The 24,125-nt window shown below is 48.7% G+C and overlaps 1 pseudogene; it reads left to right on the top strand.

Annotated features, from left to right (window-relative positions):
* The first annotated feature begins 11,480 nt into the window (after positions 1 to 11,480).
* On the top strand, positions 11,481 to 24,060 carry LOC135983372 (glutathione S-transferase Mu 1-like; annotated as a pseudogene).
* Positions 24,061 to 24,125: the final 65 nt, after the last annotated feature.

Genomic DNA, 24,125 nt, shown 5'->3' with positions numbered 1-24,125 from the left:
TTAATTATATTAAAATATGATTAGAGTTAGTGGACCATTTACAAAAGAGATTATTTTACATTCCCAGACAATAAAAAAAAAATCTCCATTAAGATTGCAAGTTAATTCAAAAGAACGTCATCCTAACATTGTATTATAAAACAAAAAGCAAAAATTTGAAAGCCATGACATTCGGAATTAAGTTTCTACAAACAACTTTAACTCTGACCTCGTATCTCTATCCAGGTCTACCTGGATGCTGTTCTATCCAATGTACTACAAAACACTAGATCTGCTGAACCTTCTACTCTGTCTACACTGCAGAATGCTCATCTATCAGCCACTCCTGCTTTTCTTTGATTCTGCTTCACTTCTGGGAGGGAATTGGGGGAGCAGAGTGGAATCTGAAGCACAGGCTTAGGCAATTTTGAAAATTTTACACAGGTGACTGAGAAGTTTATATCCCATTTTCCAATGTGACTGTCCATGGGATTTAGACTTCTAAATATGTCTAAGTCACTTTGGAAAATGGGATTTAGGCTCCTCAGTCACTTAGGCATTTTTGAAAATTTGCTTCTTTGTATTCACCAAGAAATTTTCCTTGTTTAACTTTAATATGTTTTTACATAAATGTAGTTAAACCAATGCAAACTCTGTGAGCACTTTCAGTTTAAGAGTGGCTTATTTTGGTTTAGTAAAAACGGATTCCTTAAGTAATGAAGCTAAACCAAGATAAACATGGCTTAAAAACTGAAATAAAAGTGTCAACACATTCATTTGCATCAGTTTAACTGAATCAGTTTTAAATCTTTCCTTTAGTTAAACTGGTGCAATTTTCTAGTAACATGAAAAAAAATCACAGTGGAGGATTACTGTTAGTATTAATGTAGGAGGGTAGGAGCCACAGAGATGGCTGTGCATTTACCTGTCTAGAGATCTACTGTGTCGGAGGTAAAATTTCAGTTTCATTAAAATTTATCAAGACAGTCCCTCTAGATTAAGACAATCCCAGAAAAGAGGAACCTCTGCTTCCAGGAAAAAGAGAAACTAAATGGGGAGAACTACTTAGATGAATACCATCCAGTCATGGTGATGTGACGTTGTGCAGTCTATATGGTTTTATAAAAATATAAGTGAATATAATGTAACTGGGACATGCTTCATGCAAAAGGTCTCTTGTAAGGTATCATTACAAAGCTCATAATCTACTGAGTGTGATCATCCTATTTGTAGAAATGTACCACTCTTGTATCTAAAACTAGAAATATAAAACTTAACTCTGAGGGCCTATTGTAATTATGTAAAGTGTGGGCCATTAAGGAGGGTTTGGAATCTTGATGACTCCCATTGTCTGCAGATGGCTGTATTTACCTGTGAGTCTTCCTGTATATGTGTGTGCTGGCAAGTGAGTAATGAAGTCTTACAGTGACATGTGATCATTTCACCTGAACTGGAATCCATCTTTAACCTGGTGCTTTTCCAGTGAGGGGGGGGGGTGGAAACCCAGAGGGACAAAGGGTTCCCGCCTTATGCAAAAGATATATAAAGGGGTTGTCAAGGCTGCTTCCCCACTTTGAACTTTAGGGTACAAATGTGGGGGCCTGCATGAAAACTAAGCTTAACTATCAGCTTAGGCCTGGTCCGCTGCCACCATCCCAAAACTAATTTCCTTCCCTGGGTAGCCTTGAGAGACCTTCACCAATTCCCTGGTGAATACAGATCCAAACCTCTTGGATCTTAAAACAAGGAGAAATTAACCATCCCCCCTCCTTCCTCCCACCAACTCCTGGTGGATCAAGATCCAACCCCCTTGGATCTAAAAACAAGGAAAAATCAATCAGGTTCTTAAAAAGAAGGCTTTTAATTAAAGAAAAAGGTAAAAATCCTCTCTGTAAAATCAGGATGGAAAAATAACTTTACAGGGTAATCAAACTTAAAGAGCTCAGAGGACCCCCCTCTAGCCTTAGGTTCAACGTACAGCAAACAGAGATAAACACTCTAGTAAAAGGTACATTTACAAGTTGAGAAAACAAAGGAAAACTAACACGCCTTGCCTGGCTATTTACTTACAAGTTTGAAATAGGAGAGACTTGTTCAGAAAGATTTGGAGAACCTGGATTGATGTCTGGTCTCTCTCAGTCCCAAGAGCGAACAACTTCCCAAACAAAGAGCACAAACAAAAGCCTTCCCCCCCACCAAGATTTGAAAGTATCTTGTCCCCTTATTGGTCCTTTGGTCAGATGCCAGCCAGGTTACCTGAGCTTCTTAACCCTTTACAGGGAAAAGGATTTTGGAGTCTCTGGCCAGGAGGGATTTTATAGTACTGTACACAGGAGAGTGTTACCCTTCCCTTTATAGTTATGACATGCCCCCCCAAATCACAGATAGTGGGGAACAGCCGGTTCCACACTGGCTGTGATTTCTTCCTGGAGCTCTAGGAGAAGACAGAGTTAATAAGACACATGCACCTTTAGACATACTACTGATTATATAAAAACTAACAATATGTTCCACATTCCAAGAACAATTTTTAACCGGTTGATTCTGGGAAAGTTTCCCGGGAGAGTGCATCAGCCACTTTGTTAGAAGCCCCTGAAATGTGTTGTATTTCAAAATCAAAATCTTGGAGAGCTAAACTCCACCGAAGAAGTTTTTTGTTATTCCCCTTGGCAGTATGAAGCCACTGTAGCGCAGCATGTTTGTAGTTGGAAACGCCGTCCCCAAACATATGGGCGTAGCTTTTCCAGCGCATACACAATGGCGTAGCATTCCTTTTCACTGATTGACCAGTGGCTTTCCCTCTCAGACAGTTTCTTGCTGAGAAACACGACAGGATGGAATTATTGATCCGGTCCTTCCTGCATTAAAACTGCTCCTACGCCCCGCTCGGACGCACCTGTGGTTACTAGGAACGGTTTGTCAAAGTCTGTGGCCCTTAGCACAGGGTCAGACATGAGTGACGCCTTAAGCTGGTGAAAGGCCTTTTGACGCTCATCAGTCCACTGAACTGCATTTGGCTGTTTCTTTCTGGTTAGGTCTGTCAGCGGGGCGGCAATTTGGCTGTAGTGTGGTACAAATCACCTATAATATCTGGCCTAAGAAGGATTGGACCTGTTTCTTTGACTTTGGAACTGGCCACTTTTGGATAGCATCCACTTTGGCCTATAGGGGACTTATAGTTCCTTGACCCACCTGGTGCCCCAGGTAAGTCACTCTGTTTTGGCCTATTTGACACTTTTTAGCTTTAACAGTTAGTCCTGCCTGCTGGATGCGCTCGAAGACTTTTTCCAGGTGCTCCAGATGTTCTGTCCATGAATCAGAAAAAATGGCCACATCATCGAGGTAGGCAACTGCAGATTCTCCCAATCCCGCTAGGAGACCATCTACAAGTCTTTGGAAGGTGGCGGGTGCATTTCGCAACCCGAAAGGGAGTACATTGAATTCATACACCCCTGCCTGGGTGACGAAGGCTGACCTTTCCTTAGCGGGTTCATCTAGTGGTACTTGCCAGTACCCTTTGGTTAAGTCTAAAGTAAAGATGAATTGGGCATGTCCCAATTTCTCCAATAGCTCATCTGTGCGTGGCATTGGATAGTTGTCAGGACGAGTTACAGCATTTAGCTTACGGTAGTCCACGCAAAAGTATATTTCCCCATCTGGTTTGGGAACTAGAACCACTGGAGATGCCCATGCACTATTAGAGGGGCAGATTACACCCATCTGTAGCATGTCCTGGATCTCCCTTTGTATAGCAGTTTGGGCATGAGGTGACTCCCGGTAGGGTGGGGTTCTAATTGGGTGAGCATTACCTGTGTCAATGGAGTGGTATGCCCGTTCGGTCCGTCCTGGAGTGGCTGAGAAAATTGGTGCAAAGCTTGTGCACAGCTCCTTGATCTGCTGTCGCTACAGATGTCCAAGTGTCACGGAGAGGTTCACCTCTCCCACGCCACCATCCCTTTTTCCTTCATAGTAGACACCTTCAGGCCACTCCGCGTCATCTGTTTCCTGGGCTGTAAACTGGCAAACGTTTAATTCTCTGGAATAAAAGGGCTTAAGAGAATTAACATGGTATACCTTAGGCTTTATGTTGGAGATAGGGGAGGCTATGAGATAGTTAACAGCTCCTAGGCACTCCTGGACCGTGAATGGTCCTTCCCACGACGCCTCCATTTTATGGGCCTGGAGCGCCTTTAAGACCATGACTTGGTCTCCTACTTTGAAGGACCATTCTCTAGAATGTTTATCATACCAGGCCTTTTGCTCTTCCTGAGCATTCTTTAGGTTTTCTTTAGCAAGGGCTAAAGAGTGTCGGAGGGTGCTTTGTAGGTTGCTTACAAAGTCTAGAATGTTAGTTCCTGGAGAAGGTGTAAACCCCTCCCATTGCTGCTTCACCGACTGTAATGGCCCCTTAACCTCGCGGCCATACACAAGTTCAAATGGTGAAAACCCTAAACTGGGATGTGGTACAGCCCTGTAGGCGAAAAGCAACTGCTGCAACACTAGGTCCCAATCATTGGAGTGTTCATTTACGAATTTACGTATCATGGCCCCTAAAGTTCCATTAAACCTCTCCACCAGGCCATTGGTTTGATGGTGATAAGGGGTAGCAACCAAGTGATTCATCCCATGAGCTTCCCACAGGTTTTTCATGGTCCCTGCCAGGAAATTAGTTCCCGAATCTGTAAGGATGTCGGAGGGCCAACCTACCCTGGCAAAAATGTCTGCTAATGCCTGGCACACACTTTTAGCCCTGGTGTTGCTTAAGGGTACTGCTTCCGGCCATCGGGTAGCAAAATCCATGAAAGTCAGTATGTACTGCTTTCCTCTGGGGGTCTTTTTTGGGAAAGGACCCAGAATATCTACAGCTACTCGCTGAAATGGGACTTCAATTATGGGTAGTGGCTGGAGAGGGGCTTTAACCTGGTCTTGGGGCTTTCCCACTCGTTGGCACACCTCACAAGACCGGACATAATTAGCAACGTCCTTGCCCATTCCCTCCCAGTGGAAAGACTTCCCCAACCGGTGTTTGGTTCTGTTCACCCCAGAATGGCCACTGGGATGATCATGGGCTAAGCTCAAGAGCTTCACCCGATACTTAGTGGGAACTACCAACTGTCTTTGAGGATGCCAGTCTTCCTGGTGCCCACCAGAAAGAGTCTCCTTGTATAAAAGTCCTTGTTCTATAACAAACCGGGATCGGTTAGAAGAGCTGAGAGGCGGTGCGGTGCTCCGCGCCGCCGCCCAAGCTTTCTGAAGGCTGTCATCTGCTTCCTGCTCGGCCGGGAACTGTTCCCTTGATGCTGGAGACATCAGTTCCTCCTTGGACTGTGGACTGGGGCTTGGTCCCTCTGGAAGCGATGCAGGTGCTGGGGCTGTTTCCATTGACTGTGAACCGCTGTCTGCTGGTGCACTATGTGGTATTTCAGGCTCTGGCTGAGCCTCTTGGGTAGGGTTATCTGCTGCTTCCGCCAGTTCAGGCTCGTTGATGCCCTCTGGCGTTGGAGTGGTAGACGGGTTTGCAAGCACTGGACTCAGTGCTGGCAATGGTTCTGTTGCTGGTCGCGTTGCCAGTTCCGGTTCTGGGACTGGCTTTGGCTGGGTCTCTGGGATTGGATCCACTACGTCTGTTGCAGTCGTTGGCAGGGGATCCGGTTCCACCACCTTTGTTTGGTAACACAGACGGGGCACTGGTGGACGGCTCAGGAACAGGAATGGGGGTGCAAGCTTGCTTAGCCTGGCTGCGGGTGACTATTCCCACCCTCTTGGCTAGCTTCACATGGTTGGCCAAGTCTTCCCCCAGCAGCATGGGGATGGGATAATTATCATAGACTGCAAAAGTCCACATTCCTGACCAGCCCTTGTACTGGACATGCAACTTGGCTGTAGGCAAGGTTACAGACTGTGACACGAAGGGTTGAATTGTCACTGGAGCCTCCGGGTTGATGAGTTTGGGGTCCACTAGGGATTGGTGGATAGTTGACACTTGTGCCCCAGTGTCCTTCCAAGCGATAACCTTCTTTCCACCCACTCTCAAGGTTTCCCTTCGCTCCGAAGGTATGAGAGAGGCATCTGGGTCTGGGGATCTTTGGTGTGATTGGGGTGTAATGAACTGTAATCAGTTGGGGTTCTTGGGGCAGTGAGCCTTTATATGTCCCAGTTCATTACATTTAAAACATCGCCCTGCTAAGGTATCACCGGGGCGATGTTGGTTGGTCGAGACTGGTGTGGTGGGGTGAGAAGGCGTCTGGGGTTTCCCTTGGGATGTGGGTGGGGCCTTGGGTTGTTCCCGGTGGTAAGGTTTGGTTTCGGGTTGCCCCTTCTGATATTCGCTCCAACTGCTACTAGTTTTTTTCTTTTCTGCCACCTCCACCCATTTGGCTCCAATCTCCCCCGCCTCGGTTACAGTTTTGGGCTTCCCATCTAGGATGTACCTTTCTATTTCCTCAGGAACACCCTCTAAAAACTGCTCCATTTGCATTAGGAAGGGCAACTTTTCCGTAGATTTAACATTTGCTCCTGATATCCAGGCATCCCAATTTTTCCCAATGTGGTAGGTATGTCGGGTAAATGACACATCGGGTTTCCACCTTAGGGCGCTGAACCGCTGACGGGCATGCTCAGGTGTTAGCCCCATTCTGATTCTGGCCTTGTTTTTAAAAAGTTCATAACTGTTCATGTTTTCCTTAGGCATTTCAACCGCCACCTCTGCTAAGGGTCCACTGAGCTGCGGTCTCAGCTCTACCATGTACTGGTCTGTAGTGATGCTGTATCCAAGGCAGGCCCTTTCAAATTTTTCTAAGAAGGCCTCAGTATCATCGCCTGCCTTGTAAGTGCGGAATTTTCTGGGATGGGAAGTGGTACCTGGAGAGGGGTTGTTAGGATTGGCTGTTGTATCCGGCCTAGCCCGTGCTAATTCCAGTTCATGCTCCATCTCTTTTTCTCTCTGCTCCATAGATCTCTCATCAGCTTCTTTCTCGAGTTTTTTTAATTGAAGCAGTCTCTGATGTTTTTTCTCATTTTCTTCTGCTTCTAGTCTGGCCAGTTCTATTTTGTTAGCTACTTCTTTGGTAGTCATTTTCCTGTTTTCTTGTGCTGGGCCACACCCCTCTGCAGTTGACTGAAACTGGGATGCACTCAGCTCAGGCTGCTGCTGAGGTAACAGAGACTTTCTAACTAGCTATCCCCGAGTAGAAAGAAAAAAAAACAATTCAGCTTGTAAATTCCTTTTACCAGCTGTTTGCTCATTGATTGAACCCTTCTCTTTAACAAAGACCCTTGTTAAAAAAAAAAACTTAACACCTCTGTCTTCAGGCAAGGAGAGAGAAGATATGCATCTACCTTCAGCTCTGCTTTCCAAGCAGCTAGAAAGGAGAAAAAAAAAAATCTTACTGGCTTTTGGTTTAAAATGATCCCACTGCTCTGCCACCATGTCAAGGCTGCTTCCCCACTTTGAACTTTAGGGTACAAATGTGGGGGCCTGCGTGAAAACTTCTAAGCTTAACTACCAGCTTAGGTCTGGTCCGCTGCCACCATCCCAAAGCTAATTTCCTTCCCTGGGTAGCTTTGAGAGACCTTCACCAATTCCCTGGTGGATCAAGATCCAACCCCCTTGGATCTTAAAACAAGGAAAAATCAATCAGGTTCTTAAAAAGAAGGCTTTTAATTAAAGAAAAAGGTAAAAATCCTCTCTGTAAAATCAGGATGGAAAAATAACTTTACAGGGTAATCAAACTTAAAGAGCTCAGAGGACCCCCCTCTAGCCTTAGGTTCAACGTACAGCAAACAGAGATAAACACTCTAGTAAAAGGTACATTTACAAGTTGAGAAAACAAAGATAAACTAACACGCCTTGCCTGGCTGTTTATTTACAAGTTTGAAATATGAGAGACTTGTTCAGAAAGATTTGGAGAACCTGGATTGACATCTGGTCCCTCTCAGTCCCAAGAACGAACAACTTCCCAAACAAAGAGCACAAACAAAAGCCTTCCCCTCACCAAGATTTGAAAGTATCTTGTCCCCTTATTGGTCCTTTGGGTCAGATGCCAGCCAGGTTACCTGAGCTTCTTAACTCTTTACAGGGAAAAGGATTTTGGAGTCTCTGGCCAGGAGGGATTTTATAGTACTGTACACAGGACAGCTGTTACCCTTCCCTTTATAGTTATGACAGGGGTGGAAGAGAACAAGTGGGGAGAGGAGCCATCATGAAGAATCCCCTAGCTATCACCTGAGCTGCAACAAGAGCTGTACCAGGGGAAAGAATTGTGCCCAGGCCTGGAAGGTGTCCAGTCTGAGACAAACTTACTGAAGCATCTCTAAGGGTGAGATTATCTGTATTTAGTTTGATTTAGACATAGATTTGCACATTTTATTTTATTTTACTTGGTGACTTACTTTGTTCTTTCTGTTACTACTTGGAACCACTTAAATCCTACTGTCTGTATTTAATAAAACCACTTTCTATTTAGTAATTTACTCAGAGTATGTATTAATACCGGGGGGAGCAAACAGCTGTGCATCTCTCTCTATCGGTGTTATAGAGGGTGAACAATTTATGAGTTTGCCCTGCATAAGCTTTATACAGGGTAAAACGGATTTATTTGGGTTTAGACCCCATTGGGAGTTGGGCATCTGAGTGCTAAAGACAAGCACACTTCTGTAAGCTGTTTTCAGGTAAACTTGCAGCTTTGGGACAAGTGATTCAGACCCTGGGTCTGTGTCTGGAGCCAGAGTGGAATGTCCGGCTCAGCAAGACAGGGTGCTGGAGTTTTGAGCTGACAGGGAAAACAGGAGCAGAGGTAGTCTTTGCACATCTGGTGGCAGCTCCCAAGGGGGTTTCTGTGATCCAACCCATCACAGTGGTGTAGTCGAGCAGGATCTGTGCACAGCTGATTGCTTTGAGATACTGGTAGCGATTTTAAGTGAGTTTTAAGTGTGGTGGCTGGAACGTCACAGGTGACTTAAGGTATTTTCACCTCCATGAATGACATGTCACTAATTTACCTCCTATGGCTTCTGAACAGTAGCAACAAGTGCGAGGGAAGTCGGGCTCTTATTCCCTGTACTCTTTAGGAGTGGTAATTAGAAGACTTTGGGGCTCCAAATGCAATGCAGCAATAACTGATGGAACCAGGAGATGGGGGAGAAGATATGGATGCTGGGTGGGAGGGAATCTGAGGGAGTTAATGGAGTGAACCTTGAGGAGTTGTTATAATAGGGAAGTAGGACCGAGGGATAGGTTACTGGAGTGTGAGTAGGAGAGCCTGGAGGAGAAAGATGGATACTTGGTTTGAGTGAGAAACAGACTGCAAGCCAGAAAGGGCCAAGGACAGGGAGCAGTCAGAGGGGAGGCAGAAAAAAAGACTGCCAGTCTGTTTCATATGTCACCACAGTGCACCTGAGAGGAGTAATTCTTGGGAAAATGCTGCTCAGTCCCTGCAACAATGATTGGTATATGCGCTCTTAGCAAGCTGAGAAAATATGTGTGTGTATGTATGAGGGAGATAGATCCACAAGCATTGTTATTTACTATTTGTATTACTGTGGTGCATACAAACCCTAATTCTGAAGCTGGACATCATTGTGCAAGGCACTGTACAAATACAGAACAAAAATATAGTCCCCACCGCAAACAGCTTACAAGCATGACTGTTACTCTCTATGTATGATACTTAGCAAAATAGTGGCACCCCAAGTGAAATAGAAAGAAAGAAAGAAAGAAAGAAAGAAAGAAAGAAAGAAAGAAAGAAAGAAAGAAAGAAAGAAAGGAGAAAATGAAGGCACACCAGTGACAAATGCACTCACTTACTTTAGGTAAATGTTTCCCTAAGGTCCTAGGTCAGGCCTGCATAACACGCGGCCCGCGAGCTGCATGCGGCCCGCGTGGGCCAACTGTGTGGCCCGTGGGCAAGCGGTGGGGGGCGATTTTCGGGTTCACCCCCTGCCCGGGAGGCCCAACCTCACAGCCCCGCGTGCCGCGTTCTGACTGCCCTGACAGTCAGAAGCGCCGCTGCCAGGTTTGCCCCTTACCGGGGCAGAGGGGCCCAACCTCCCCCACCCCTGGGCAGGGGGCGAACCCGGCAGCCGTGCTTCTGACTGTCAGGGCGGTCAGAGCGCGGCGCGCAGGGCTGTGAGGTCGCCCCCCCCCTCACACACACACACACACACATGCGCGTCCCCGTCTCCCGTTCCTCCTGCCTGGCGTCCAGCGTCACTTCCGGGGCTGCTGATTCGGGAAGCGCTGGGCACGAGGCAGAGCCGGTAAGTCCGAGCGAGGGGAGAGGCACCCGGCCTGGGCTCGAGCCGCAGCTCATAGGGGCTGGGGTCAGGGGGATGTCCAGCTCAGAGGGGCTGGGCTCAGAGCTGAGGTCAGGGCTGCGGGGGGGATGAGGTCAGGGGGGTGTCTGGCTCAGAGGGGCTGGGCTCGGAGCTGGGGGGTCAGGGCTGCTGGGGGATGGGGTCGGGGGGCGCTTAGCTCAGAGGGGCTGGGCTCGGAGCTAGGGGTCAGGGCTGGGGTCAGGGGGTGTCAGGCTCAGAGGGGCTGACGGTCAGGGGGATGTCCGGCTCAGAGGGGCTGGACTCGGAGCTGGGGGTCAGGGCTGCTGGGGGATGGGGTCGGGGGCTGCTCAGCTCACGGGGCCTGGGCTCAGAGCTAGGGGTCAGGGCTGCGGGGGGGATGGGGTCGGGGGGGTGTCTGGCTCAGAGGGGCTGGGCTCAGAGCTAGGGGTCAGGGCTGGGGAGGGTTGGGGGGGACGGGGTTTGGCGGGGCTGGGTGGCACTGGGGGGGGGGGGGGGAAGGGGGCCTGTTTCAGCACGGCCAGGGGGTTTCGGCCCTCAGCTATTTTCTTTGGAGTAATATGGTCCTCACCGCTTTACGAGTTGTGCAGGCCTGGCTTAGACCAATATCTCCTGTGAGCGGTTCTAGCCATTTTCCAGCGGGTCCCTTGTCCCCCTCTCTGCACAGGCTCCACCCCAGAGTCTGCTGGGCGGTGCTTCATTTAAAGAGGCACTGCCCGGTTGAAAACAAAACCCGGGCTAGAACGAATCCGGGGCCCGGCCCGTGTGAATAGCACCTCGCACGAGAAACCGCTTTACCCGGGCACCTTCCCCCCCGCAGCGCCAACACCCCACAACCGGGCTGGGCTGCGCTTTTGGTCGCTTCTCAGGAGTGCATGTGCCCTGCGCTGCAGCGTCTGCCGTGCAAACCTCTGCCCCGCAGCACCGCGGGTTTGCCCCCCACTGGGAGTCTGTGGCGCGGGGATCGGGGCCTCGCCTAGAGCCGAGCAGCCACAACCTGCTTCCCCCGCAATCGCCTGTTCAAATAAAACACCCCTGGGGGCGTGTCTACGGGTTTGGGCGGCGCAGCCCCTTTAACACCCCCCTCCCCATTGGGCTGTGCTCGGCAGCCGCGCCCCTTGCCGGGCAGGTTATAAAGCAGCCGCTGCGCTCCAGTCCCGACTCCCCGACAGACGTAGCCACTGGAGCAGTCGCGTAAAGCAGCAGGAAAAGCAGCGCAGCGCACTATGCCGGTGGTTCTCGGGTACTGGGACATCCGCGGGGTGAGTCCGAGCTGCAGCGCCGGGCGCAGGGGGGGGCTGCTATTTTCATTTCCCCCTGGGCCTGACTCTCTAGTGGAGTGGGGTCACGTCTCTGGAGGCTGCGGATGCTGGGTGGGTGGGACCCTACCAAATTCATGGCCATGAAGAATGTGTCGTTGACTGTGAAATCGGGTCTTGTCTGTGCTTTTAACCTCTACTGATTTCACGGGGGACACCGGCGTTCCTCAAATGGGGGGCCCTGACTCAAAAGGGGGCTGCAGGGGGTCACAAGGTAACTTTAGGGGTTTGTGATACTGCCACCCTTACTTCTGTGCTGCCTTCAGAGGTGGGCAGCTGGCAAGTGGTGGCTGATGGCCAGGCAACCAGCTTTGAAGGCAGCTCCCCGCCAGCAGCAGTGCAGAAGTAAGGGTGGCAAGACCATACTGTGCCAGCCTTACTTCTGTGCTGCTGACTGGCTCTGAAGAAGTACCACAACTCCCCCCCCCCCCCCCCACACACACACAATAACCTTCTAACTTCCACACACACACACACACACACACACAACTCCTTGTTGGGTCAGGACCCCTACAATTACAGCATGCTGACACTTCAGATTTAAATAGTTGAAATCATTAAAAAATCCTAGGGCTGTGAAATTGATCAAAATGGGCCATGAATTTGGTTGGGCCCTATTGATGGAACCTGCTTGTTAATTATGCCATACAGCCCACCTGCCCCTCCTTGCAGCAAAAGGAGCATGTGGCCCCTGCTGCTTTCCTGCATTGTTTTCAACAGAGCCCTCTGCTGTTGCAAGAGTCTCCATAGAAAAGCACCCAGAAAAACCAAATAAGGGTGCCCCTGTGCTTTGGCCCGGGGGTCTCTAGGGATCTGTAGGCGGCTCCGGGGCTATGGGACAGACGTTGGGGAAGTGGCCTGTGTTAATAGGTGGGGAGTTACATGGGCCCATGGTGCCCGTGCTCCATCAATATTTAGGAACGTGGGCCTGGCTCCACCAATGTTTGGGCTTACCGTGCTTTGGGGAGGCCCCCATGCTTCAGGGGGACATAGGGTCCAGGGCAGCCTGGGGGGGTAGTGGGGAGCCTGATGCTGGCAGCAGCGAGCGATTTGGCCCCGCGCACCCCACTGGCTCCTCGTGTTGCCATGGGAAGTAGAGGGCCAAAGCCCCGACTCAAGATTGGAGGTGGGGGGGAATCTCGCTCCATTATCTATTTCCCTTCCCACTCCAAGGGGAAAACGCAGAACAGGGATGGTCCCAAACTGTCCCAAGCCACTGGAAAGCAGAAACGGCCTTACACCTGAGCATGCCATCGCCTGCTCCCATGCACATGGTGCTGCGCACTGTAGCCCTCGTGCCTTGCATGGTATCCATGTGGGAAGGGCTGGATTGCAAAACGGTTACACTTGCAAGCCCTAGGTGCAGCTGGGGGTGGTAGGTTTTGAGGTTTGGCTGGCACTGGGCACCAAACTGCTCTGCCTGCACTTGTTCGAGCCTGCCTTGGTGGGGAGCTGACGTGAGTCTGGAGTTGCCTGCCTCTGGGGGCAGGGTGCTGCTCTGGTGGTGGTGAGTTCTAATCCAGCTCCTCTCACAGACTATATGTCCGCAGGCAGGACTGTTGGCCTCATGCAGGGTTATTTCCATTGTTTGAGTACTTGATTTGGCTGGGGCCTGGTCTTCAGGTGATACCCATTGGGCACCCAAAGTTAGAAACCATTCTTTAGAAACTAGAGCTTAATCTGTGCCTCAGTTTCCCTACCTGCAAAGATGATGTGTGTGATGGAAGGGGTGGGGCAAAGGAGACTGACCTGCCTTTTGTATGGGCTAAGATGTCTAAGCACTTGAGGACGAGTGCTGTAGTGACTGTCACCAGGGAGGGGACTGACGGGTGAAAGAGGAGAAGTCACTGCTCCCTTTCATTGCTGCAAGCACAGTGACCCGGCTCCTGAAAGACAAACCACGACCTTCGTCAAAGGAATCTCTTGGGGTTGAATTTCCAGACTGCTTTTGGGGTGGGCGTGGGGGAGGAGGGACGATGAAGTCTGTTCAGTGAACTCCCTTGAGGCTGAAGAATTACATTAGACCAGGAAGACTCTCACTCCGGCTTGCAGGCTGCCAGTGACTCTTTATCGTGTCTCCTGTGGCTCTTGCAGCACATAATTAAAATACTGATTTAATTATTAACCAATCAGGATGCTTATGCTATGCTTATGCTAACCAATTGTAGTTGCTGAATTAATACTTGCACTGTCATTTTGCTGTGAGAATAATATAAGCTGTAGATATTTCCTGCCATACTGTTTAAATATGAATATATAGTACTATAGTAAATGAAATGATGAGTTCACACCCTTGTGCCTCTTCTGGGTAAAGCTGATGGCTAACTTGACTCCTGTAGCCCAAGGTTGGAATTCCCCTGCTCTAACGCTAATACTTGCAGGCTCTCACGTTGCCCTGGTCTTCTCCCTACAGCTTGCCCACTCCATCCGACTGCTGCTGGAATACACGGGCACCGTGTACGAGGACAAGATGTACAGCTGTGGGGAAGGTGAGTGGTGCAGGCAGGGAGCAAAGCTAGCCCTCCCCGGCTCATTGAGTGGAAAGCGTTCTGAGGGGCCAGGAACGGCTTGTTTGTGTAGGAGCTCTGCTCCCAGCTCTGCGGAGACACCCCTTTCCCTTGCCAGGCGAAAGGCTCTAGTGAGCCTGCTGGTGGCTGTGAGGGCCTCTTGCCTGGCTGACTTGGACTAGTCACAGCTCTGTGCAGTCTGAGTCTCCAGGGAGCAAAGGGCTTCCTGGTCCCTACAAGAAATTCTTAGCATGAATCTCCTTCAGTGGAGTGCCATGCATTCTAGACGGTCATCTGCTGCTGCATGCTGACCTGGTGTTTGATGGGGTAATGTTTACATTAAGGAAGTAGGGAAGGGATCCCACAGTCCTTGGCTGTTGGACTGGTATCTGACAAACTATGTAGTCAGAGCTGGATTAACCAACATACCAATGAGGCCTGAGCCAGCCTAGGGCTGCTAATCTGCCAATGTCTGGCTGTTAGACCTAGCCACTAGGAAATTTAGAGTTAACTCTTCATTCATTCATTTCAGGACTGTGTCCTGTCTTACCAGTCTGCTCAAACACGTGCTCCTAGCTCTCAGCAAATCCCACTGCACTGGATTCTCTAGAATCTAATTTAGTGAGTGTGCTAATAGTCTGTCTTTAAAGACAGCTAGAAAACTACCTGTTGTGAGGAACATTTTCCCATAACAAACTCACCAGAAAGTTGCATGCTCGTTAGCTTGGGTTTTTAATCCTCCATCCCTGGCATGTGCTCTGGATTCTCTTGGTGCTTGAGTGCTTTCAGCATAAAGGGAATTGCTCCAGATGACCTCCCCAAATACCTTTGCTGCTCTTGTGAGGCAGTTCAGCATCTAAACACTTTTACCAGTGGCTTAGGCTATTGCTACCATGGAGAAGCCCCCCATTTTATCCTGCACCAAGCAGTTAGGTGTTGTGACAGGGTCAGGCCAGATGGCTACAGGAGAGTGATAGAAGGCAGATATATTCGCCCCAGATTAAGTAGGTCTCTTTTCCCTGGGTAAGGTAACAGGGAAGGTTCCAGAATAATCAGGAACTTTCTGGAAACAATTAAAGCAGACAGACTGATTAGAACACCTGCAGCCAATCAAGAAGCTGCTAGAATCAATTAAGGTGGGCTAATCAGGGCACCTGGGTTTAAAAAGGAGCTCACGTCAGTTTGTGGTGTGGGTGTAAGGAGTGAGAGGATGTGCTGCTGGAGGATTGAGGAGTATAAGCATTAACAGACATCAAGAAGAATGTCCTATGGTGAGGATAAAGAAGGTGTTGGGAGGAGGCTATGGGGAAATAGCCCAGGGAATTGTAGCTGTTGTGCAGCTGTTCCAGGAGGCACTCAAGACAGCTGCAGTCTACAGGGCCCTGGGCTGGAACCCAGAGCAGTGGGTGGGACTGGGTTCCCCCCAAACCTCCCAATTGACTTGGACTGTGGGTTCTACCAGAGGGGAAGGTCTCTGGGCTGTTCCCCAACCCACATGGTGAATCTCTGAGGCAAGAAAATCTGCCAATAAGTGCAGGACCCACCAAGATAGAGGAGGAACTTTGTCACAGTGTATATGTTCTGACATCCTCATTGCATGTAGGTCTAATAGCATCTGTCAGCTGTAGTCCATGCTACTGCTTAGCATCTGTTGCATGCAGCAATACAATCTTAGGTTGGGATCATGTAGAATCAGGGGAAGTGACATTGGGTTGGTTCACTCTTCAGGGGTGGGACAGAACTTGGTACTGCTGACCTCCAAGGTGAACAGTGAAGCTGGGTCATTACCCCTGAGTGCTCTGCTGAGCACCAGTAGTAATTTAGGGTATGTCACCCTGCAAAATGTGTTTGCCTGGGCTGGCTAATTCTAGTTGCCTTAACTTCCTGGTTAAGGCAGTTGTAGTTCTCATGTAAGGTAGCAGGTAGACTTAAACACCAGACTCCCCTCTAGTCTTTGGTCAACAGATTGAGTTAAAACTACAACTGCCATGTCTGTGGTCATTATGATTTTAACTTGTGGTAAGGACACTTTCTCTTGGTGTGAAAACACCGTTAGTGTTCTCATGCCCTGGCCAAATTCTAACTCTTATCACCACATTCTGCCAACCTGAAACTGCAGAGGAAGACCAACTAGATTGAGAACACCCCGCATTGTGCCCTAACATGTTGCAGAGGGTTGTGGTGAGCTGATGGGACTGCCCCATCTCATCTGAGGGGCAGTAAGTGTGCATGGATCACTGCTCTTATTGGCCAAATAAAGTCCCAGTACGCTGAGAGGTTTTGTACTCAACACTGCCCTCTAGAAACCAAGAAGGCTTATTTCCTCTTACCTGGTGTAGGCTCTTTTAACCTGTATTCCCAGCAGGTGTAGTTCCACACTGGTTACAGCTCTCTGGTGTTATCCAGGCCAGAGTTTTTGGACACACTGCAAGTTGAATTGGCTGACAGTGGACTTTGAGTTTATTATTTACAACTCTGTCAATAACTTAACCTGAGTCCACCCTGTTAATTGGCAGCTGACTCAAATTACAACAGGTCCTGAAACTGTGCACCTGTTCTAAAGAAAGCTGCACCTGTTTTAACTTAGGGTGCATTTTTTTAAACTGGCTTAGCTATACTGGTGTGAAGGGCTGTGTAGACCTCTTTTATTTCAGTTCAGACCAGGCTTATAGTTAGGTGTATTTCATTTTAGCATGACTTAAAACCAGAGTAAAGGGGAGCCACACAGCTTTTTGCACCAGTTTAACCTTCACCAGGTTAGAAATTTCACCTTAATTTAAACCAAAGCAGCCTTCTTGTGTAGACATGGCTACTTGATGACTGGGAGAGAGCTGGCCTGGAAGGATTCCGGCTCAGGCCCTCTTTGACTTAGGACCTGATTTTCAAGAGTGCTGAGCCCCTGGTATGTTCTCCACCTTCAGTGAGCTGATGTTGGTCAGCACCACAGAGAATCTGCACCACAAGTGTGTGCCATGCTGCCCCAAGATGCTAGGGGGAGGAATTAGGTGGATGTGTTAGCATTGGCCTGGGATCTACCCTCTCTGTTCTCCTTCCAGCTCCGCACTATGACAAAAGCCAGTGGATTAAGGAGAAGCTGGGACTGGATTTCCCAAACGTATGCAGAGTTACTCTGGGTGGGTGGGCAGGCAGGTCCTTCCTTGGGGTGTGGTGGGTTTGGGAGTTTCACTGATTAAGATGGAGTCTGGGTGGGGACCAATGCTGGGGTATCAGTGGGGTTCTTGTGCAGAAGTAGCAGGGAGGGGGGAGTGTGGGAGCCAGAGAAGTAGGAAGAGCTTGCTTACTAACCTTGCCTCTGACTGCCCTTCCAGCTGCCCTACCTCATCAATGGCAAGAACAAGCTCACAGAGCAATGCCATCCTCTGGTACATCGCGCGCAAGCACAAGTTGTGTGAGTATCGGTGGGGGGAGGTCTGGGCCTCACTAATGATCAAGGGGCTGGGATTTGGCTGGGTAGCTGCCGGTGAGCACTCTGACATTTGTTGTGTCTCCCAGGTGGCGAGACGGAGGAGGAGATGCTGTGAGTGGACATGCTGGAGAACCAGGCCATGGATTTCTGTATGAGCCTTGTAATGATCTGCTACAATCCTGACTTTGTGAGTTCATCCATGCTGTCCTGGGGGCTGCAACAAGACCTTGTTGATTTCAGGACAAATCCCACTCCAATACTATGCTATTGGCACACACAGCATTTTCCATACTAGATTGGGTCCATTTAGCTGGTATTCTGCTTCTGGCCCAATACTTAATCCTTCAGGGGCAGGGGAATAATGGTCTGAGTCACTTGCATAATGCTGTACCGGGGGAATTCCTTCCTGGCCCTCACAGGTGACCTGCCCTGAAACATGATACTGCTCACCCTTAGATTCCTATTATGACAATGGCAAACTCCAGGTGCCCTTCCCACTACAAGAATTTACTGTACATTGGGTGGGCACAGGGTTGCCTTGGTCTAATCCACAGCTGTCTCTGAAAACTTTCCCTCTTCCTCTCTGCAGGAGAAACTGAAGCCTGGCTACTTGGAGCAGTTGCCTGGGAAGCTGAAGCTGTTCTCTCAGTTCCTGGGGAAGAGGAAGTGGTTTGCTGGGGAGAAGGTACATGGTGGGGTGTGATTGGGGGAGGGGCATGGGAACAGACTCTACTGTCCTGTGTCACTTCTCTCTCCAGATCACTTTTGTTGACTTTGTCATGTACGACATCCTGGACCAGAACCGCATGTTTGAGCCCAAGTGCCTGGATTAGTTCCAAAACCTGAAGGATTTTCTTGACCGCTTTGAGGTGAGGTTTGCCCTGACTCCTGTAATGCACTGCTCTGGTTATCCAAGGACAGCCCTGCTGCAAACATTAACTCCTTTGCAGAGAACTGAGCAACAGGCAAAGAATTTCATTTGCTAACAGATACAACAGCTGCCAGAGCTATTGCTAACAAGTACTTGTTAGTGCTTCTGGTGGTAATGGAGATGTCAGACTGCCCCCCTCTGGCACCAGTAGGGCAGACAACTCTGGAGGGAGTGAAGTCCTCTTTGCTCTGTAACCACACAGGTTTTCCCCCTCCCAGTGCCCTGTAGATTTGCTTCAGCCCTGACTGAGGCCTTCCTCTAAGAGAGTTGTCTCTCTCCTTGGCCATGTATCTGATGGGCTCTCTACTGGCCTCTGAGGTACTGGCTACCTCTTTCTCTAATGGAGAGGTAGCCACATCTTGGTGCCCCGCTTGCTTGATGATCTTGGCAGACACTCTTCAGGTGGCACTGGCAAGCTGGGATGGGACACTCCTATCCTGTGAGCCCTCCTAAGCAATGTCTCTTGGGATTACCAAAGCACACTTGCTCCTGTTCTACTTTGTCCTTGCTCTGTATGTTGTTGGCCATGAGCTGCTGTGGAAATGGCTGAAGTGGCAGGCACTGGTTCCAGGTGGAAGTAGATGTTGGGACAGAAAGGAAGCAAAAGCCATACTTGCCATTAGTAGTTTTCTATATTATCCCAGCCTGACTCCTGCAATAGCTTCAGTGAAGCAAGAGAGGGTCCTTGTATGTGGATTGGGGCAATGGGCCAGTCTCCAGTCTGCCAAGGTACAAGGTAGTATCCGGGAGCTGGTTATGGATTCCTAACTTTGGCCTGGGCCAGGGCCAGAGCAGAGAGCAGCAATGGGGCTGCTCTAACCTGTGGCAGGAGGCAACAGTCCCTAAAGGATTATATTACAACTGAGGATGTGCTCTGGCCACTCCTGCCCTGGGGACTGTAGGGAGGAGGTACAGGAGCCAACTTTGCACTCAGGGGATCACCACTATTCAGTGCTGGGGGAAACCCTAGCTAGTTGAGGGTGTGGCCACTCCTTGAGCAGCACAAAGGAAGTAGGGCAGAAAACATCCCACTGTGCCAGCAGGTATAACTGGTTCCTCAGGGACTTGCTAGACATAACACTGATCAGATTCCTGACCGGGGGATGTGGGGGACCCCCTTTGGTGTGGCCCAGAAGAGGCTTCATGTTAATGTTTCAGGGGGTTGAGGCTGTGTTGTGAGGTGGTTTGGGAAGCAGACTGTCTCCCCTCTGCTCAGGGCTCTTCCTCTGCTCTCTCCTTTCTTCCCCCCTCCCCCCCCAGGCCCTGGAGAAGGTCGCAGCCTACTTGAGTTCTAGCTGCTGCATGAAGACTCCCGTCAACAGGATGGCCAAATGGAGCAACCAGAAGAAGTATATCTGTGTGGAAGGGAGGGGCTGGAGAAGAATAATCCAGAGCCCCCGCTTGCTGTTTGTGTACGGACTCCCTCAGATCGGATGTTGTGAGGGGGTGGACAGTTGAATATGTTAAGTAGCGGCTTCAGTGAATTGCTCTGTGGAACAATCACTAAACGTGTGTAGTGACCCTACTCTGAAATGACCAGCCAATAAATGTTTAGTAATTGCACAATGGCTCCCTCTTGCTGAGTTGCCGTAGCCTCCCTGAGGAAACCAGCCTCTCCAGTGCTGTCTGTTCAGTTAACCAAGCTGGGAATAGCCAAGTACCCAGCACCACATCACATCTCCTACAGGGCATCAAGACCAAATCCTGCTTTGGCTTTGTGCCTCTGCAGTTGTCAGTGGAGTGGCGCAGGTGGAACTCCCCCCACCCCCCCCCACCCCTGGTCATGTAGACTCATGCTGTTGATGTACCTCCCTTGGTGGCTAGGGTGAACCAAACTAACAGCATCAGCCTGAGACTCAGTTGGTGCTGGTCAGTGTTGCATAGTGGATTTAGAGGGCTGCTGTTACTGTAGATCCTCTTCAAGGGAAGAGGCTCTGGCCTGTTTCCCATTCCATCCTCGTTGGTGCTTAAAAGCTCTGTCTCCTGGCAACCAATTACAGGTACTTTCCTTGGGTGCCCTACCCTGATGACCCTGGCCTGTGGGGGAGTGATGCTCCAGGCTGGGTTGCCATGGCCCTGGCAACTCAAGGACCAGTATCATCTGAACTCGCAGGGGAGGTTTCCTGTGCCCCACCAATTCCTCTGGAGATACTTAATGCTATTTAAACTAGGTAGCTTTAGTAAACTAGGGGTTTGAGGGAAGTCCAGCTGTTGGTGAAAGACTTAATGCTACATCAGTAAACAGGTTGCCAGGGGCCCAGTGATCTTGATCTGCTTTAGTATTCTGGAAGAAGAGAAGCTATGGCTAGCCTGGATGTTGATGGACTGGTCTAGGAACAGGGTGGATTTGATTTAAATCACTAGTCAGGAAGACTCAATTTAATCATGGATTTCTACATAAAAGTGCGTTCTTGTTGGCTGGTATAACCTTAATACATATTCTTCCCAACTCAGAGATAGATGTAGGTTTCATTTTTAGAAAGTACACACTATACATTTTTAAACTGATTTATTTTGAAAACTTTTCAGTTGAGTTTTACAGCTATATAAGCAAATGAAACATTGGTTATTTCATTTACCAAAGGTAACTGAAGCAGATAGTTCACCTCCCAATGACTTCATAAATATCTCCAATTCAACAGGTTAATCATAATATTTGGAGGATTTTCTTGCCATCCTGTATTAGGAAGAGAAGATCACCTGACAGACATTTAAATTGTTTTATTTAACTAAAACAACATTAAGTATTCTGGATTTTTTTCTTCAACAGCAAACATAATATTTTAACAAAAAAGCATGTCCCTCGCTTCACATTTATCTCCAGACTTCTTCTCCTTGTCCAGATCTATTCCACCCCCAACAATCTTCTATTCATTTAACTTTTTGAAACTTTGCACTTTTAGAGAAAGGTAAGGGATTGACTGTGAATGCAAATTTGCAGAGGGACAATAGGGTTGAGGTCTGTTATTTCTCACCTCTTTCTATTTAAAAACATTTTTGCTGTTAAAAGCATGTTACCTCTGGAAACACACATTCTCAGTTTGAGAAGTGCAAAACTTAGCATCTTTGATGGTATTTTCTAGACTGAGCACTGAGTCCCAGGGGGGTAGATAAATCATTTAGGTTAATCTTTCTATACAGAAGCCCCTGGAACCCCATAAAACTGGGTCCCTAATCCATGAACTATTGGAACTCATTTACAAAACTTTTCTTAAACATTACATGAATATATTCTCATACTGAAGAATTAGAATTTATAATCCCTATTCCATGATGAGATATTTGAGCTATAATGTATCTTAATTAAAACTATCTTGATTGGTTTTTCCCCAAAAAGCATTTTATCAAAAAAAGCTGATTTTAAACAAACTGTTTTTTTTTTTTTTAAATTTCTCTACCCTGTCTAGGAACCATCACGTGGCCTGTTTACATGGCTTCAGCCTAATTCTCTAGAATCATGCAGCTGGCTTAACAAGCAACCAGTGTTAGTGCATTGGGCATGGCCTTGTTTTGCACTAAGGCTCTAAGTAGCTGCATGGATTAAGGTTGCAAAGACAAATGCCCTTTTTAAAGATGCTGCTGTCCACCAGTCACTGACTGGGTCTTCTGCCTACTATACACACAGCCAATGGGGAGGGAGGTGACACTCATCCAATACAGAGTGCTTCGCATGCAAGGTAGTGTGTAAGCTACCCAAGGCTTGAGTGCTGGGAGGACTTCTGGTCCTGTGCAGTTCATAACCCAGTTCTTTAGTGGCCTAGCTCAGTGTCTGCCACTAGGCTGGGAATTTCCCGCAAACTGAAATGTTCAGCTTGGGGGGTGCCAAACAACTTGACACACACACCCCCACACACCTTTCTTCATCTTAATCTCTACTTCATTAAAACCATTTTCCCATCCCTGGTATCAGGGGAAGAGCTCCTAGCCCCTCTGGAGGAGGGGGGAAGAGGCTGTCCCCTATTCCTAATACTCTTCCAAAGTCAGCTCCTAAAAGGGGCTAGGAAAGAGCAGTTGCCTCTACAAATAAAGTGATTGAATCAAGAACTTTCTTTAGCCATTATTAGGTGAAGTTTGTTTAATGGTATGTAGTCTTAAAATGCACCTGGCTAGAAAAACCTGTGGAAAACTATACAACCATTTTGGGAGATCTTAGTCCTGGAGGCTTCTCCTTAAGCAGAAAGATTTTCTTTTAGATGCAATAAGACTTACCCAGCTCTGCAAAGACATAATAGTAGGGAAAGAAAGCCAAGCATTCTAGGGGGGTGTATCTTTGAGTTTAACAATACATGTAACCCCAGAACTGGTGCTGTACAACTGGGAGAGTTGGACAAAGCCTCTTGGGGAGCTAAACTTATCTGCCTTTGATCAGAGTGCTGAAGTCCATGTTTAGCTGGAGCATACGTATCTTTAAGAATAAATTAGCATTATTTGTAGTGCAGGAGAACCGAACAGCCTGTCACGGACCAGGACCCCCCCTTGTGCTAGGTGCTGTACAAACTGAACAAAAACAGTCCATGACAGTTGGGTGACACATGGCTATAGGGGATGTCTGCACTGGGACCAAGAGGCAGGGGAAGAGACTGAGAAGAATCCTAGAAGAGCAGTAGGGCTGATGCTAGGAGACCTGCTGTCCCTCGGATGCTTCTGCCAGACTGGAGATGGTGTAGAAAGGAGACAGCTAAGCGTGAGGGCCAATCTGCAACAGGAAGAGAAGTGCAGAGCGCTGAGGTTCCAGACCTTGGTCCTAGCGCTGGGCCCAGGGGCCAGGCTAGCACTCCTTGCAGGGTGACTGTACCCAGCACAGCTAGCACAGTGGGAAGCAAAGGCTGGTTAGTGCCACTCTCCAGTTTTCAGAGGAAACCCTTCATAGATGTGCCCTTCTCCCCTGCACATTTTTGGACACTTCCTTTGCCCCACCCCCGACTTGTTTTTTTCCTCCCACCACCAATTGCCTTTTACCAATGAAATGGGGGGGAATCCAATCAACTGAAAAAGCTGCTCCGTTTTTTCCTATTTTATCCAAATAAATTTTCTAAATGGAAACTTATTCGGGGGTTTGAAAGCCCTCTCCCCTTTTTTTTGACAAATTTTGTTTGAAAATGTTGGTTCAATTCTATGCTATTGATCTTCAGCAGTTTTCAGGCAACGAGCTCTGGTCCTTCTCTGGCCCCTAGCAGCAGAGGATCTAAGCACCCCACTCTTAGTGGATTTATCCTCACAGTCCCCTATGCTAGTGCTCCTCCACCTGCCTTCCCTGGGTTTGCAGATGGCACCGGGGTGCAGACAGGAGCTAGGCCAGAGCTTAGAGAGAGACACCGTGGGTGTGCTCAGAGGCAGAAACGTAAGGGCCTAGGGAACTTTTACAGAAAACATTTAGGCTTGGAGTGAGCTTAGGTGCCTATGGGGTTCAATAGCTGCCAGGCAGGGTTTTGTAGTGCAGGGGTGCCTAACACTGGTCCTCAGGCGATAAGTACCTTTGTGGATCTGGGCTGAAGGGTCTCAAAAGGAACCCCAAAGCCCCCAACCTTTGAAGACTGTGCCCTTCCCATAAGTCAGATATGAATACCTCAGCCAGGCCCCCCCATGCTCATCTCTCTGCCGCACCTAGACACCAGCCCCCTCTATGGGAAGTCCCCTCTTCCAGTGCTGTAGAGACCCCTGCGGAGTCT

The sequence above is a fragment of the Chrysemys picta genome, chromosome 4 (genome assembly GCF_011386835.1).
Source record: "Chrysemys picta bellii isolate R12L10 chromosome 4, ASM1138683v2, whole genome shotgun sequence".
Taxonomy (NCBI): domain Eukaryota; kingdom Metazoa; phylum Chordata; order Testudines; family Emydidae; genus Chrysemys; species Chrysemys picta.
This window is presented reverse-complemented; position numbering and strand designations above follow the sequence as displayed.